We start from the raw sequence: 17,230 nt of genomic DNA, 5'->3' as shown, positions 1-17,230 counted from the left end.
GGCAGTGCGGTTGGCGCAGGATAGAGCAGGGTTTAGAGCTGTTGTACATAGGGTTACTATGAGTCGCAAGCAACTCAATGGCACATAACAACAACAACAACAACAACATCAGTCACATTAAATTTCTTAGTTTCATAATCCCAGTACTGAGATGGGATAATGACATTATTCCACAAAATCCTATAGAAATTCCACTGTATTCTCCCTTTCCCTTCACCTGGCCCATCTGCTCACTAATCTCTGCTTTTTCTCCCTTCCCTCTTGTTCTTGCCTGTCAACCCTCCACAATTGTTTCTATCAGTGGATAAACCTTCCCTTATCTTCTTTTCTCCCCTCTTCTCTCTTTCTCTTCACACTCTTCCCTACAATTTGGTCAGTTATGCATGTTCAGTTCAGACTGCTAATTGCAATGCATATGTTGTCTGATCATCCATTCATTTAAGGTTGATCTTCCATTCCACTAATCTATTACAGTCTTCATTGTCTATCATTCTATTTCTGCTGTTTTCACCCTCTTCTTCCCATAACCATCCTATTTTTATACCAGTAGTTTTATACAGTATTTTACCTTTTTAAAAATTTTTTTAGCAATTTACCTTTTGTAAATTTCACTCAGTGTAATATACTCTGGACTTATCCATGTTGTGTAGTGTTTCATGAGTTCTTTACTATTTTTCAATGCTGTATAATATTCCATTGTGTGGATATATCTGTTTCTCTATCAATTTGTCCTGGGCACTTGGGCTGCTTCTATCTCTTTGTTATTGTAATTAATACTGCAAGAGAAAGATGTATATGCATACATCTGTTTGTGTTATGCATACACCTGTTTGTGTTGAAATGAGAACATTTCTTTACTGTATATTCCTACCAGTGGAATTGTTGTTGTTATGTGCCATTGAGTTGTTTGCGACTCATAGCGACCCTTTGTACAACAGCCCTAAACCCTCCTGTGCCAATCTCATTGCCTCTGACACACCCATCCCGATTACCCCAGTCACTGAATCAATCCACCTCATAGAGGGTCTTCTCCTCCTGCACTGTCCCTCCACTCTACCCAGCATGATGTCCCTCTCTAAAGACCTGTCTCTCCTTACAACATATCCAAAGTATGTCAGACAAAGCCCCAGAATCCTTGCCTCCAAGGAGCAGCCTGGTTTAACCCTCTCTACGATGAATCTGTTATATCTCTATTTTCAATTTTCTGAGGAAGTATCAGACTGCCTTTTATAGCAGTTTTACCATTTTATACTACCTCCAGCAGTGCATGAAAGTTCTAATCTCTCATCATCCTCTCTAGCATTGGTTACCTGTCTTGTACAATTTGCCATTGTTGCTAGAGTGAAATAGAACTCCATTGCTGTTTTAATTTGCATGTGTCTAATAGCAAGTGATCTTGAGTATTTTTTTAAAATATGTTTTTTTGCCATCTGAATCTCCTCTTTGGTGAACAGTCTTTTCATATCTTCTGTTTTTTAATGGAATTGTCTTTTTCCTGCTGAGATCTTGGAGCATTCAATTTTATATATATATATATATATAGAGAGAGAGAGAGAGAAAGGGAGAGAGACAGAGAGACAGAGACAGACAGAGACAGACAGAGAGAGAAAGTCCCTTATCAAATATGTAATTTAAAATTATTTTTTCCACTCTGTGGATTTTCTTTTTATCCTGTGGAGAAGTTTTTTGATGCATACAAGGATTTGATTTTTAGAAGGTCCTCTTCAGCTAATTATTTTTTTCTGAATGAAGAATGTTGCAGACTGAGGGTCCCAGAGAATGAAATAATTTTATAATTATTAATAATAAGATAAACAGCCATGAATGTGATAGAGCAGAGAGCATAAAACAGGGGGCCAGCAGTTCTCGACTGAAGACCCCAAGCCAAGCTTCTCTGAATCTTTATTGACAATTATCAGGAAGTAAATCACAAAGAGAATTCAACGCAGATGAAGCCAAGTCAATGCAAATGAAAACCTTCTGCTTGACTCAGGAGGGAGGAGTTCACAAATCCAAGAATCTGGTAAATCCTTAAGGATTACCTTGATGCCTCAGGGTGAACTCTAGCTCAGGAAGTAACACTCCCTCTATAGGGGGCCCCTTTCTGTCTAGTGTCTGCAGGGAACAAACAGCTCATTTTCTGGGATCTGCCACAAGAGAAATCTAACTTATAAATCTGTAATTCCTTCAATTCCTGAACAAGGATTTTCATATAATATTTGGTATAAAGTTTGGCTTCCCATAAAGAATAGTGTGAAACACAATGTATATGAACTTTGTAAACAAACCAATAATAAAAAAATATTTTTTTAAAAAAAGGAATAGTAATACAGCCATTTATGTCTTTTATCCTCTCCTATCTATGCATTTTTGGTGATTTTGAAAGCCTATTCATGCCATAAATGGGGGTTTCTATTGGCCTAGTGGCAAGAATCTGTGCTGCAATCCTGAAGGCACGTGGTTCAAATCCGCCTGCTACTCCACAGGAGAAGAATAGGCAATCTCCTCCTGTATGATTTACTGCCTCTGAAAACCCACCAAAGGGTCAGCTGTGGGTCAATTCTGATTTGATGACATACAATAGCAACATTTGTTTCTGTTTCTTATCTGTTGATTTTTATAGGTTTTTTGTTTTTACTCTGATCCACCTTGAGCTGTTTTTTGTGTATGACATGGTGTCTTGTTTCCATTTTCTGCAGAAGGATGTTCAATTTTACCAGCCCTATTTGCTATAAAGGTTGTCATTTTCCCACTTTGTCTCCTTTTCAAAAATTAGTTGACGGTAGGTTTCTGTGTTCTCCGTTCTACATCATTGGTTTGTATGTCTTTCACTGTACTTGTACCATGCTGTTCTGATTACTATAGCTGTATAATAGGTTTTGAGGTGAGGAAGTGTGATGCCTCCTACTTTGTTTTACATTTGCAGTAGAATTTTCCTTATCTTGGGTCACTTTTCTTTCCAAATAAAATTGGAAGTTGTCTTTTCTATCTCCTTGAAGAATGGCATGGATATCTGGATTGTTTAAACTTGTATGTTGCTATTGGTAGAATTGTCATTTTAACACTATTAAGTTTTTCTATCCATTAACATAGGTGACATCATGATGGATGGAGAGGAGATTGAAACTGTCAATGGCTTCATCTTGCTTGGATCCACAGTTGTTAACAGCAGTCAGGAAATAACGAGATGCATTGCACCGCTAAATCTGTGGTTAGGGACATCTCCAAATTATTGTGATGATGTCAGTTTGAGAACTCAGGTGCATCTGATTCAGGCCATAGTCTTTCTGATCACTTGCTCTGTATCTGAGAGCTGGACAATTAATAAGGGTGACAGAAAAAGAATTGACACTTTGAGTTGTGGTGTTGGAGAAGAGCACTGAACATCGCATGGACGGCCAAGAGAATAAACAGTTGTATCTTGGAGAGGGTGCATCTGGAGTGCTCTTGGAGGTAAGAATGATGAAGCTTCACCTCACATACTTTGGGCATGTTGCTAGGAGGAGCTATTCCTTGGAAAAGGACATGCTGCTGGGAAGGGAAGAAGGTCGGCGAAGGAGAGGAAGACCCTCAACCAGGTGAATTGACACCATGACTGCTGCAGTGGGCTCTTGTGTGTCAGGAAGTTTGAGGATGGCACAGGATAGAACAGGGTTCAAATCTTTTGTTCATAGAGTCACTATGAGTCATACTTGATGGCACCTAACAACAACAATCCATGCACATGTTATATATTTCCATTTATCTAGTGATATTCCTATTTCTTGTTGCAGTATTTTGCATAAAGGTTGTTAATGAGTCTTCTTCCAATCTTGATGCCCCGTTCTTCTTCACAGAGTCAAGTTTCTCAATTTGCTCAGCATACAGATTGAACAGGTATTGAAGAAAGGATACAACCCTGACACATACATTTCTTAACTTTAAACCATGTAGTTTTCCCTTGCTCTGTTCACACAATAGCCTCTTAGTCTTATAGGTTTCATATGAGCACAATCAAGTGTTCTGGGATTCCCATTTTTCTCAGTGTTTTCCACAATTTGTTGTTATCCACACTATCAAATGCCTTTGCATAGTTAATAACGCATAGTCATTCTTTTGGTATTCTTTGGTCTCTACTTTTATCTTTATAATTTTCTTCTAGAGGTTGTGGGATTTGCTTGCAGTTTTTTTACTATATTTGGGAGATATTAGTTTAAATAGTTGGTTTTAAGTATTTCCTCCTTTTTGATGTGTTTTCTTATTGGTGTGAGCTATGTGCTCTGAGTACTGCCTCTGTTCTATCCCAGAGGTTTTGGTTTGTCATGTTTCCATTCTCTTCCCCCCCCCCCAGAAACTTTTTCTATTTATTTTTTTATTCTATTACTCAGTAGTGATCAAGCAAAGTATTATTAGCTTAGTTTGCATGTGCATGCCTTTTTCTCCTTTATCACCTTGTTGTTCATAGTATTGCTGTCTGAGAAGATAATTTGTAGCACTGCAATTTTTTTTTAATTTATCAAGCTTAATTTATGTCCTAACATTGTCAGTTCTGGAGGATGTATCACGGGCACTGCAGACAGAAAGCATATTAAGCATATGTTGGATGGAATACTCTGTGTATACCTGTGAGGTCAAGTTGGTTAATTGTGTAGCTTAGTTTTTATGCATCTTTGTTGAGCTTCTTTCTAGTCATCCTGTCTTTCAATGAGAGTGGTGTGCTGAAGACTCGTACTACTGTGGTGATGTTGTTTATTCCTTTTTTCATGTCTGTTTAAGTTTGTGTGTTTTACAGCTCTGTCATTCAGTGTGTTGATATTAAGATGTGTCCTCTTGTTCAGCTGATCTTTTAAGTATTATATAGTCTCCTTCTTTGTCACTTACACTAGTTTTTACCCTAATATCTCTTTTATCAGAGATTAATATTGCCACTCCCACTTTTTTTTGTTGTTGTTGCCATTTAGTTGGTATATTTCCCCCCATCCTTGATTTTTTTTTATCAAAATATAATGGGGCCTTTGAATTTATACCTGGATTTCGGTGGCTTTCTGTGCTACGGATTCTCTCTGCCACTCAATGAATAGCTGTGTTACTTCATCTTTAAACTGGCTGTGGATGTGGCCAAGGCTTTTCCCTGTGGTCCCCTTCCAAGCTAGCCAAGGCAACATCTGTTGGTGTTTCCACAGGATGCTCACTGCAAATGCAATTCAGGTTTTGATGACACCAGTGAGCATACTTTTTTGCACAAGGGGGTGGGGCTGCTTGTTCTATGGCAGTGGACATACCCATGTCCCTTACCCTCTGCATGCACAGACCCTAGTGCAAAATTTAAAATGGCTCAGTTGGACTTGGGGAGATCTCCTCACCAGCTTCAAGGTGGTGTTGCATCGGCTTTCTGTGCGGGAATGGGTCATTCCTAGAGCCCTTTCTGACCTACCTGTTCATATAGAAATTCAGTCTGGCAATGGAGAGATGAGTTCTTGACTTCTCTGTGTTGGATGCCTCAATGCTAGTAGGATGAATCACTTTCTTTTTACTTCCTTCTGTTTTTGCGGAACCCACTGCTTTCCCGAGCCTGGTTTACGGTGTTGATCACTGGGTGCTCACTCATGCCTTCACTGTCTTTCATACCTAACTTGGCTCTGAATACTTTACGCTAAACTTCAGACTGCTTGAATTATCTTTTATTGGGATTCTCCCTAAATTACTTTATGGCTCTGTGGGAGAAAGACAGACTTGCTGGCTTATGATCCCACCAAAAGTCTCCACATATTATTGTTAAATGTCAGGAACTCTAAGAAATTTGCATTCCCATTAGACAGAGGATGAAATGGAAAGGAGAAAGCCTTATCCAGAGTCACGTTAGCCTCTCTAAGCATCAGTGTCCCCTTTGCAGAGTTGGGGTGTTTATGTAAACCTTTAAGGGGTGGTTGAAGAGAGACAGTTAGCTGTGTGGATGCGCTGCCTCTCCTTTTCTTGCCCTTTCATCTATGTAATACCCCTCACCCCAAGCTCCAGCATCAAAGGGAACACTGCTTTTCCTTCTGAGAGGAGAAGAGACTAGACCCGGGAGTCTGAACTTAGGAGGTCCAAAAGGACTTGAGGCAGCAGGGAAGAAAGGCTAGAGAAATACAGCAAGAAGCCATGATTCAGCAGGAAATGAGTCAGTCCTGCTGAGAGTAAACCCAAATTTATAGGAAGCAACGGAGTGCTATTGTGCTTCTCAACCTGAATCTCCTTTGCACACCAATAGGGTAGGTTGGCTGACTGCGCTCAATTGCCTCTTTGGCCTCATGTGATCTTGGGACTATTCTGACATATCCTGTTGGAGGCTGCCTAGTTCAGCCTGGGTGGCTCATTACCTTGCTGATGTGTACTCCACAGTGATGAGACCTCCACATCCAGTATGACTGTTGGGCATTATGCCTGGACCTTTTTCCATGTCTCTCACTCGTCTACTCTTGCTGTTGTTAAGAGTTTTTGAGTAGACTAGGACTCACAGGGATCCTACAAACAACGGATGTGAACCCTACACTGTCCTGCACTAATCCTCAATATCTCCTTCATGCTTACGGTCATAGTTTTAGTCTTCATGTCAGCCCATCTCTTTGAGATTCTTCCTTTTTTTTTCTGACACTCTACCTTTCCCAGAATGATGCCTTTGCCATCATGATTGTCCCTGGTACAAAGCTCAATCTTATGGTTCAACTTTCAATCTAACAACAGACAGACCTCTAAGGTGACCACTTACACTTAAAAGACATTTACTCAAAATAACCAACTGTATGAAAGAAAAAGAACAGTATTTGCCCAAGGGTAAAACCCAGAATGCAGACAGAGGTAAGTTAGAAAGATTAATGGAAATAAGAATTACAGGAAGATGGCAAGAAAAGTGTGATTAGATTATTGTTATGTGCCTTGGAGTAGGAACTTAATAATAGCTGACCCTCCAGTGTGTTTTCAGAGGCTGTAAAATGCACACAAGGAGATTGCTCATCTTTCTACTTCAGATCGACTGGTGCATTTGAACCATGTGGCTTCAGGTCTGCAGCACAATTCCTTGGCGCAAGGCCGCCAGAGCTATTGTCATTAATGCATGGAATAAAATGTGTATGAATGGTTGAATGAAAATGAATCTTCTTTTTAAAACTTTACTCCACTCACAAGAAAAGAAAGCACAAAAGAGTCTTTGAAATCATGACATGACAATCCACAGTGGTTGTATTATGGGTAATATGTGGCTGAAGTGAACCAATCAGAGTCATGCCTATTTTCTGCTGAGAAAAACTCTTCTCCTGGGAAAGTCTAAACTAAGAAGGTTCAATTGAAACTGGAATTATTGTGAACCCATTTTTGTGAACAACAAATGATAACAGAAGGAAGCAGAGCTTTAAAAAAAAAAAACCACTGAAGAAAGCAGAGTTGAGGTTTGGAAATATATTTTTTACATTTAAATCCAGCTGTGTCTGAAGCTATATAACTCCAAAACGTCTTAGTCACAAGAGTCAATACACTTTCTTTTGGCTGAAACCAACTTCAGTTTGGTTTCTGCCATTTGCACACAAGAGATCAATGACTTCCAGGTTACTGTGATGCAGGAAGCTATACCCCTGGTATTTCTCATACCAGCAGGGTCACTCATGGTGGGAAGGTCTTAGTGGAGCTTTCAGATTAAGATAGACTTTGAAGCAAGGTGGGCTCAAGTATGTCAGAGATGATGAAAATGGCATAGCACAGGGCACGGTTCAGATCTGTTGTTCTTATAAAGGTTATTATACATTGTAGCTGCCTCAATAGCATTTAACAACAGCAACTACTAGGTGGGGTGTTGGTCGAGTTTGTGATGCTAACTTTTAGATGATGTCTTTCTGCTGGTTTGAATCCACCAGGGGCTCCGTGTGAGAAAGAAAGATGGACAATTTCTTCCAGTGCACCTTACAGCTTCTGAAATCCTACTGGAGGATCAGTTAAGAGTCAGTTTCATCTTGAAGACAATAAGTTTGAGTAAGTTAGAGGCAGCAGTGGTGGTTCACTAGTAGACTATGGATTGAAGCTCAACATCAAGAAAGCAAAGATTCTCACCACTGGGCCAATTGGCAGCATTATGATAGATGGCGAAGAGATTGAGATAGTTAACAGTTTTAGTTTGCTTGGCTCCACAGTCAACACTCTTGGTACCAGCAGCAAGGACATCAAGAGACGAATTGCATTGGGAAAGTAAGCTGTCAGGGACCTCTCCAGAGTACCTAAGAGCAAAGACATCAGGCTGGAGACTAAGGTGCACCTGGTCTGCTTCAGTTTTTGCATTTGTGTTCTATGTGACAGAGAGCTGGACAGTGACTAGGAATTGTAGAGAATTGATGCCTTTGAACTGTGGTGCTGGAGAAGAGTGTTGAATATACCACGGACTGCCAGGAGAACAAACAGGTTTGTCCTGGAGAGGGTGAAAGTGGGCTGCTCCTTGGAGGCAAGGATTCTGAAGCTTCATCTGACATACTTTGGGCATGTTACAAGGAGAGACCATTTGTTGGAGAGAGACATCATGTTTGGGAGAGTGGAGGGGCAGCACAAGAGTACAAGACCCTCGATGAGATGGAGTGATTCAGTGACTGGGGTAATGGGAGTAGGTGTGTTAGAGACAGTAAGATTGGCACAGGATATAGCAGGGTTTGGGACTCTTGTACATAGTGTCGCTGTGAGTCGCAGGTGATTCTACGGCACCTAACAATAACAATGCAGGAAATTCAGGTTGCTTTCCAGTCAATATATTCCATGATCAACCACTGCACTGCTATGGTGGTGAGATAAGACTAGGAAGAAAAGCCTGGTGATTTTCTTCAGAAAAGTCCGATGGGTCAAAATGGACTGATCCTTTTGGGCATGGTGTCCCTATGAGGAGAAGGCTAACTCAACATCAACTATAAAAGCGAGAGAGAGGGGGACTGAGGAGGGCAATGAGCCATTTCTTGTTTGTGGAGTTTTGAAGAGTGATCCTGTGTCAGTCAGAGGTGTCTAGCTTTGTGCAGCTGGTAACTTATAGATGAAACTCAGTAGTTATAAATCAGCCAGAGTAAATGACGTATTTCTGTGAGCTTGGGATGGAATATTTTTTTTTCTTTCTGAGATTCTCAGATGACTAAGATCTTAGGAAGCAAGAGGGTCGTTGGTTTACAAGAGTCATCTCAGAACCAGAAATGACCAAGAGGCTCTGATGATTTATGATGAGATTTGGCAGCTGCCCTGGCAATTTGTATCACCCTGAAAGCCCTAATTCTAGGTTGACAGAAATGCTGGTCTGTGCTTAGCATCTGTGACTCCTGGTCAACAAGTAGAGTTTCCTAAGTTGTGACTCAGTGGCAGCCTTGCAGACACAAGGGTCACATATCATTTGCTTTGTGGGCAGTGGTACCTCACAGGCATTTCTGGACCATTTTCCCACTTCTCTTGCCTTGGGCCTTCCGCACACATCTTGCGCTCTGCCAATGGGAGTTAAAATAAGCCCTTGTTTTACCAAGCTGCTGGAGCATGGTTGACACAGTACACTGGAGCGGAGGGAGTGGATTGCAGTGGCGGCGGGAACCCTGCAGAGAGAAGGTGGACTGCGTGTTAAATCTCTCCTTCTCTAGGAAGACTTGGCAGAAAGCCCGTGTTTCAGGCTTATTTTGACAGCTCCAGGCCAAGAGTCGTAGGACTGTAGCTGTAGAAAGCATAAGACACACATTTTTGTTATCCCATCTGTATGTTCCTGGGGAGCCAAGCTGCTGGGACAAGTTACATGCCATCATAGACATCAAAGGAGAAAAAGAAGATGTGCTGGCTTTCTCAAGGAAGAAATGGAGCATTTATGGAATCCCAACTATGGCAACAAGAGCTGTTTACTGAGCATTTTGCATGCGCCAGGCAACGTGCAAAACACCTTCCGGTCGGGGCTCAATGATCCGCTCCTCCTCTGAGGCAGGCTACTCTTCCTAGCCCATGTTGTGGTTAACTGACGAGATGTTGACCCCCTGATCCACGGTGACCCTGTGCACAAAGGGACTGAGCTGCTGTGACTCCTGTGCTTGTCACTGGGTGAACTTTGGAAGCGGCCGCAGAAGGACCAGGGGAAGTGCACAGCTTCTGTAGGCCCTGGCTGGGACTCTGATTTAAATAGGAACCCATTAGAGGATCTGAACTACAGGAGTTGTTGTTAAGTGCCGTCGAGTCGCAGGAGACTCATAGCGACTCTATGAAGGAGAGTCCTCAATGCTTGTGTGTCTCTCATCCTCTCTCCAGGTTCATAGGGTTTCTGGAGGCAAGTTTTTACGGAAGTGGATGCCACTCCTCCTTCCAAGCTTGTTTTAATCGGGGAGTTTCACCCAACACTGTGCATTGAGTAACCAAACATTAACACATTTGACACATCAGCCTCACAGTGTTCAGCCTCACAGCAACCACAAGTGACCCTGATAAGGCAAGTGGACACACCAGGGCTATACGACCTAGAGGAATGTCTGAACAAAAACAATGAAAGACAGGCCCGAGGGCGGCGGATTAAGAGTCACCCACCTTTGGCTTGGTAGCATCGCTTCTGTCCACTAGACCAGCTGATCTCTCTCTCCATGTTGATTATTGTTGTTAAGTGCCGTGGAGTCGCAGGCGACTCATAGCGACCCTATGAAGGAGAGTCCTCAATGCTTGTGTGTCTCTCATCCTCTCTCCAGGTTCATAGGGTTTCTGGAGGTAAGCTATTATGGAAGTGGATGGCACTCCTCCTTCCAAGCTTGTTTCAATCAGGGAGTTTCACCCAACACTGTCCACCATGGGTAACCAACCTAAGAGGAGATGTGCTCTTATTTAATTAAGGGACAAGCACTGTGCTTGCTAAGGGGAGGAGGGACAGATTGTAGGAAGTCATTGGAGGCAAGGAGGCCAATCATGCGGTCATTGCAAGTAAATTCTGCAAGAAGTCTTGGTGGCCTGGTGGTGGTTAGACATTGGATTCTCAGTGTATTTTGAAGGGAATATCAGCAGGATTTCTGGAAAGTTGCATATGGAATGAGGAATGACTTCAAAGTTTTTATATTCTCCTGGATGGTGCCAATGATGAATGCTCTCAGATGATAATTGAAAGGTTAAAGCACCTCAGAAGAGGAGGCTGGAGATCTATTCTCAAAAATCAACTGTTGAATCTCTTCGCAGTAAAGTGATACTCTGACACACATGGACTGTAGCTCAAAAGCATACGCTTAAATAGAATTATTACCCACTGAAATAGGAAAGGCTGAGACCTAATCAAATTTAAGTGGGAAAGTTGTTGTTGTTATGTGCTGTTGAGTCGCCTGAGATTCATAGTGACCCTATATACAACAGCCCTAAACCCTGCTCTTTCCCTGTGCCAATCTCACTGTCTCCAACACACCTACCCCAATTACCCCAGTCACTGAATCAATCCACGTCAAAGAGGGTCTTCCTCTCCCATGTGTCCCTTCACCCTCCCAAGCATGACATCCTTCTCCAAGGACTGGCCCCTCCTTGCAACATGTCCAAAATATGTCAGACAAAGCTTCAGAATTCTTGCCTCCAAGGAGCAGCTTGGTTTAACCCTCTCCAGGATGAACCTCTTCATTTTCTTAGCTGTTGTTGTTGTTCTGTGCCATTGAGTCACTTGCGACTCATAGCGACCCTATGTACAACAGCCCTAAACTCTGCTCTGTCCTGTGCCATTCGCACAGTCTCTGACACTCCCATCCCGATTATCCTAGTCACTGAATCAATCCACCTCATAGAGGGCCTTCCCCTTCTGCGCTTGCCCTCCACCCGCCCAAGCATGATGTCCTCTAAGGACCAGTCTCTCCTCACAACATGTCCAAAGTGTGTTAGACAGAGCCTCAGAATCCTTGCCTCCAAGGAGACACCTGGTTTAACCCTTTCCAGGATGAATCTGTTTGTTTTCCTAGCATTCTATGGTACCCTCCATCCTCTTCTCCAGCACCACAGCTCAAAGGCATCAATTCTCCTTCTATCCTCCTTGGTCATTGTCCAGCTCTCTGATGCATAAAAAGTGATTGCGAAGACCATGGCCTGTATCAGATGCACCTTAGTCTCCAGAGAGACACCATTGCTCTTCAGTACTTTGGAGAGGTCCCTAACAGCAGACTTTCCCGTGGCAATGAGCCTTTTAATTTTCTGGCTGCTGGTGCCAAGAGTGTTGACTGTGGAGCCAAGCAAACTAAAGCTGTGAACAATCTCAATCTCTTCGCCATCCATCTTGATGCTTCCAATTGGCCCAGTGGTGAGAATGTTTGTCTTCTTGACATTGAGCCTCAATCTATATTGGAGTCTGTAGTCCTTGACCTTCTGCAGCAGGTGCTTCAGTTCCTCTTCAGTTTCAGCAAGTGGGGTTGTGTCATCTGCATAACGCAGATTGTTGATAAATCGTCCACCAATCTTGACCTCACATTTCTCCTCATAGAGCCCAGCATCCTGAATTATCTGTTCTGCATACAGGTTGAAAAGGTATGGAGATAGGATGCATCCCTGGCGTACGCCCTTCCCAATTTTGAACCATATAGTGTTCCCTTGCTCTGTTCTGATGACTGCTTCCTGGTCCAAGTATAGGTTTCGCATTAGAACGATCAAGTGTTCTGGGATTCCCATTCTTCTCAGAATCAGCCACAGTTTTCTTAGCAGTCAGTGGTATATCCAGTACTCTTCTCCAACACCACAGCTCAAAGGCATCAATTCTCCTTCTATCCTCCCTAGTCATTGTCCAGTTCTCTGATGCATAGCAAGTGATTGCAAAGACCATGGCCTGTATCAGGTGCACCTTAGTCTCCAGACTAAAACCATTGCTTTTCAGTACTTTGGAGGGGTCCCTAACAGCAGACTTTCCCATGGCAATGAGCCCTTTAATTTCCTGGCTACTAGTGCCAATAGTGTTGACTGTGGAGCCAAGCAAACTAAAGCTGTGAACAATCTCAATCTCTTCACCATCCATCCTGATGCTGCCAATTGGCCCAGTGGTGAGAATCTTTGTCTTCTTGACATTGAGCCTCAATCTATATTGAAGTCTGCAGTCCTTGACCTTCTGCAGCAAGTGGTTGGTGTCAACTAAATATTTAAGTGACAGTGTCACATAGGCAGTTGCATATGGTTCAAGTTTAAGAGAGAAGTTTATCTGGATGGGAAATAGAAATGATTTACAGATTTTAAGCAATTATGGGGGGGGGGAAGGTTTTGTAAAGAGAGCAACCATGGCAATTTCTCAGAAGTGAAGCATCAGGGGTTTACCTCAAAGGAAAATCAGAATATTCTTAGCAAAATAAGCTAGGAATATGACTGGGCATGGACAATAACCAGGGACACCTACCACAGGACATTATCCTGAGTGTCTTTCATTTTTTCATCAGTCTTTTTTCTCTCGTCAAACCAGTGCAAATGATGTTTCTTCTCCTTGTCTTGGTGAAGAATGCTGGCGTATGTAGGCTGTCTTACTAACCAATGGCTTACCTCTTTAAAGTAGTCAGTTGCATTTTTTATCAAAGTTGTGGTGCATGTGATTTGCAATAACTGAAAGTCACTTTTGACCCCCACTTTCTCCTGTAGAATAAACCAAGGGAGGTAAGTGATGTACAGAGAAGTTCTTGTTGTGTTGTTGTTGTTAGGGTCCATTGAGCTATGTGATACCATGAGCAACAGATCAAAACCTTGCCCAATAATCTTCAAAGTGTCGGCTAAGGTCAAACCCAGAAAAGCAATACCCACCCCTTATTGTTAGGTGCCATTGAGTTGGGTACAACTCATAGCGACCCTATGGACAACAGCTCTGAACCCTGTCCTAGTCTGTGCTAGCCTCCCAATCTCTGATACCCTCGGCTCATTGTGGAAGTTACTGTGCCATTCTACCTGGTGGAGGGTCTTCCTCTCCTTCACCATCCTACCTCCTTACCTATCATGTTGTCTCTCCAAGAAACAAAGCTCCTAGCAACATGCCCAAAGTATGTGAGATGAAGCTTCAGAGGGCTCACTCATGGTGGACAGGTTTTAGTGGAGCTTCTACACTGAAGCCAACTAGGAAGAAGGATTAGCCATCCACTGAAATAACAGACCTCTGAAAACTATGAAAAATCGAGGAGTACTATTAGAGGTAGAGTTCAGATCAACAGTCAATCAAAATGAGAAGAAACAGCTGCAAACATCCTTTAATACTTGTAACGTGGAATATGTGGAGTATGAATGTTGGAAAACTAGAACTTTTGAAAAATTAAATCGGCTTTGGCCACTTTGATTCAGACAATCACGTGATATGCTGTGCTGGGAATAAAAAAACAGAGCAACAATGACGTTGCATTCATAGTTAAAAAACACCTACCTAAGTCATGGGAAAAAGATTGGCAGAGTCTGGTCTTCACCCATGACCAGCAGAACTACATGTGGCTTTTAGTCTGGTCATTACTTAAGAAATGAGGCAAAGGCAGAGAAGATGAAAAAGAAGTCAAAGGAAGTGTATGGTTAACTTATTCCTGCTAAGATATAACCCACAGAAGAATCACATCTCTGCTTTACCCTTTTAGAGACTTTCTAGAGGACACTGTCATATATTGAATGAGTAGGTCCAGTTTCTCTTGATATTCTAAGGGATTATAACTTTTTAATCTCTAAGAAAACCAGCCAGCATCTCTGTCTTCCTGTGTCTTCCATTTCTGAGGCAATAAACTATACCCTACCTTAAAGATTCAGGATTCATTTAACTGTTTTTCCTTTACCTATGTGAGTTGGTAAAGGAGACTGAAGCGTTAAATGTACTCCCTGAATGAAAGACACTCTTGATTTCCAGTTGCGTTGGCAAAAAAAGTAAGGAAAGGTAGCAAGTTATTAGGAAACAATTGCGATTTAACGTGGTATTTAGAAAATGTTTTCAAAATAATTTCATTTCAATAGCCTAACTTGGGAAAATATTTATAGCTTCTCCTTGAGTGGGCAGACCTGTGGAACATGCTTGGCAGTGTTTGGGTATCTCTGTGGCTCCAAGGTAATACTTCATCTTTTAATTCCCCTCCCCACCACAACAGTTCCTTCATCTACTTTTTTTTTAAAGAAATGTTTGCTGGGGAAAAGTGAAAATCCTTCATCCTGGAACTAAGTGATTTAGCGTTTGGGATGCTGGCCAATTAAATGTGTCTCTAAAAATATTTTTAATATTTCATTTCAAACAGAAATGCAACATGAGAGCAAGAGGGTCATTTATTTTCTTCTGGAAATGTTATGCTAGTCTTTAAGCTGTTTACACTTTTAACAAATATTTCTTGAATCCTTACCATGTGCCGTGAGCCATGCTCTGTGTCAAGTGAACAATATTCTGTTCCCGTTGGCATGAAGTCTAGTGGGCAAAGACAGACAGCTGAAAGAACAGAGATAAGGCAGTATGAGAGGTCCCACACCAGAAGGCTGCAGAGTCTGGGAGAGCAGGAGAGTATTCCTAGAGGAGGCGTTTTATCAGCTACCCTTAAGGACAGAAAGGATTGGCAGGTTAAAAGAGAATGAGTTTAGAACAAAGTGAAAACCACAAGAAGAAAAGAAAACCAGGCTTACTGATCTGATAAAGACTGTTGTTGTGACTGAGTTCCATCAAATTGAAACCATACCATAGCAGACTCACCAGGAGAAGATTGCCTGTTTTTCTCCCTCAGAGCAGCTGGTGGGTTCAAACTGCACAAAGTTGTGTTGGTAACACAATTTTTTCCACTAACTATGGCCCTTGACTACCCTTTGGATCTGGAACTGAGCTCATGTCTGTGATTGGACTTTTAGTCAAGTGATGGATAGATTTATGGGGTGAACAGTAATACCAGAAGGTACACACTTCTCAGAACAATGAACATGTGATATTAAAAGGGCAAAACCACGTGAGGAATAAAGATCAGAGAGCAGGAGGTGATGAGAGAGAAGGAGGAATGGATGGGGGGAACAAATAGGAAGTAAGAGGACTGGTGCATTGTGGGCATTGCATTCCATGTTATAAAAACCAAGTGTGCGTTTCTCATTCCCACCAGCAGTGAATGAGAATTGCAATCTCTCCATATCCTCACCAGCAGTTGCTGTTTGCTGCCCTGTTAGACTTTACTATTGTTGGGGTGAGATGATATCTCACTGTTTTGTTTTGCATCCCTCTGATAGCTAAGGATTTTGAACATTTCTTTATATGTTTGTTTGCCATCCCAGTTTCTTCTTTGATGAAGTGTCTATTCATATTTTGTGCCCATTTTGTGATTGAATTGTTTGCCTTTTTCTTGTTGAGGTGCTGGAGTATTCTATTAATTTTAGATATGAATCCCTTATCAGATATATCAATGCAAAATATTTTTCCCTCTCTGTGGGTTTCCTTTTTTATCTTGTTGGAGACATTTTTGATGTGTATAAGGATTTGATTTTTAGAAGGTCTCATTAATCTGTTTCCTGGTGGTAGATATTTTGTTGTACTTGGAAGGCAGTCTGATGTTTCCTGAAAAAATTGGAAATAGAAATACTATTTGACTCAAGTATACCACTACAGAGAATATACCCTAAAGAAACAAGAGATGTAGCACAAACAGATATATGCACACTCATATTTATTGCACATTATTCACAATAGCAAAGAGATGAAGTAGCCTAAGTGCTTCTCAACAAGCAAATGGATGTAAATACTGTGGTACATCCACATGGTGGAATATAATGCAACTCTAAAAAACAATCAACTTGTAAAATATTATACAACATGATTAAGTTGGGAAGACATTCTAATGCAATATCTCAGTTACAAAAGGACAAATACCGTAAAAGATGATGGTTATAAAAATAGGATGGACATAGGAATGGGGGGAGGACAGCAGGAAACTAATGGACAGATAATGAACAATACACAGGTGAAGATAAGGACTGTCTAAAAGGAGTGGATGATTAGACATTATATGTATGACAACGAACAATCTGGAACAAGACATGAATTACAGAGTGAATTGGTAGAGACTAAAGACTGTGTGTCAATGAATGAATCAAAACCCATCCTTTCTGACCATCAGACACATGAAGAAGTGCTCAAAACAACTGGTTTAAGAGAGATGCAAACCAAAACCACAATGAGATATCATCTCATCCCAGTAGTAGTGGCAAAGTTTAACAGGACAGCAAGTAATAAATGTTGGAGAGGCTGTGGAGAAGTAGGAACTCTTACACACTGTTGGTGGGATTGTAAAATGGTACAACCACTCTGGAAGGCAGTTTGGCATTTCCT

General features: G+C 41.6%; 1 pseudogene; it reads right to left on the bottom strand.

Moving 5' to 3' along the window:
- The window catches only part of LOC102869047, a 68,453-nt pseudogene extending 62,056 nt beyond the window's left edge, over positions 1 to 6,397 (bottom strand).
- Between the last annotated feature and the right edge of the window lie 10,833 nt (positions 6,398 to 17,230).

Source organism: Elephantulus edwardii, unplaced genomic scaffold (assembly GCF_000299155.1).
Source record: "Elephantulus edwardii isolate Elephantulus edwardi_28Jun2011 unplaced genomic scaffold, EleEdw1.0 scaffold00062, whole genome shotgun sequence".
Lineage (NCBI taxonomy): Eukaryota > Metazoa > Chordata > Mammalia > Macroscelidea > Macroscelididae > Elephantulus > Elephantulus edwardii.
Note: the sequence above shows the minus strand (reverse complement) of the source record. Positions and strands in the feature narration are given on the sequence as shown.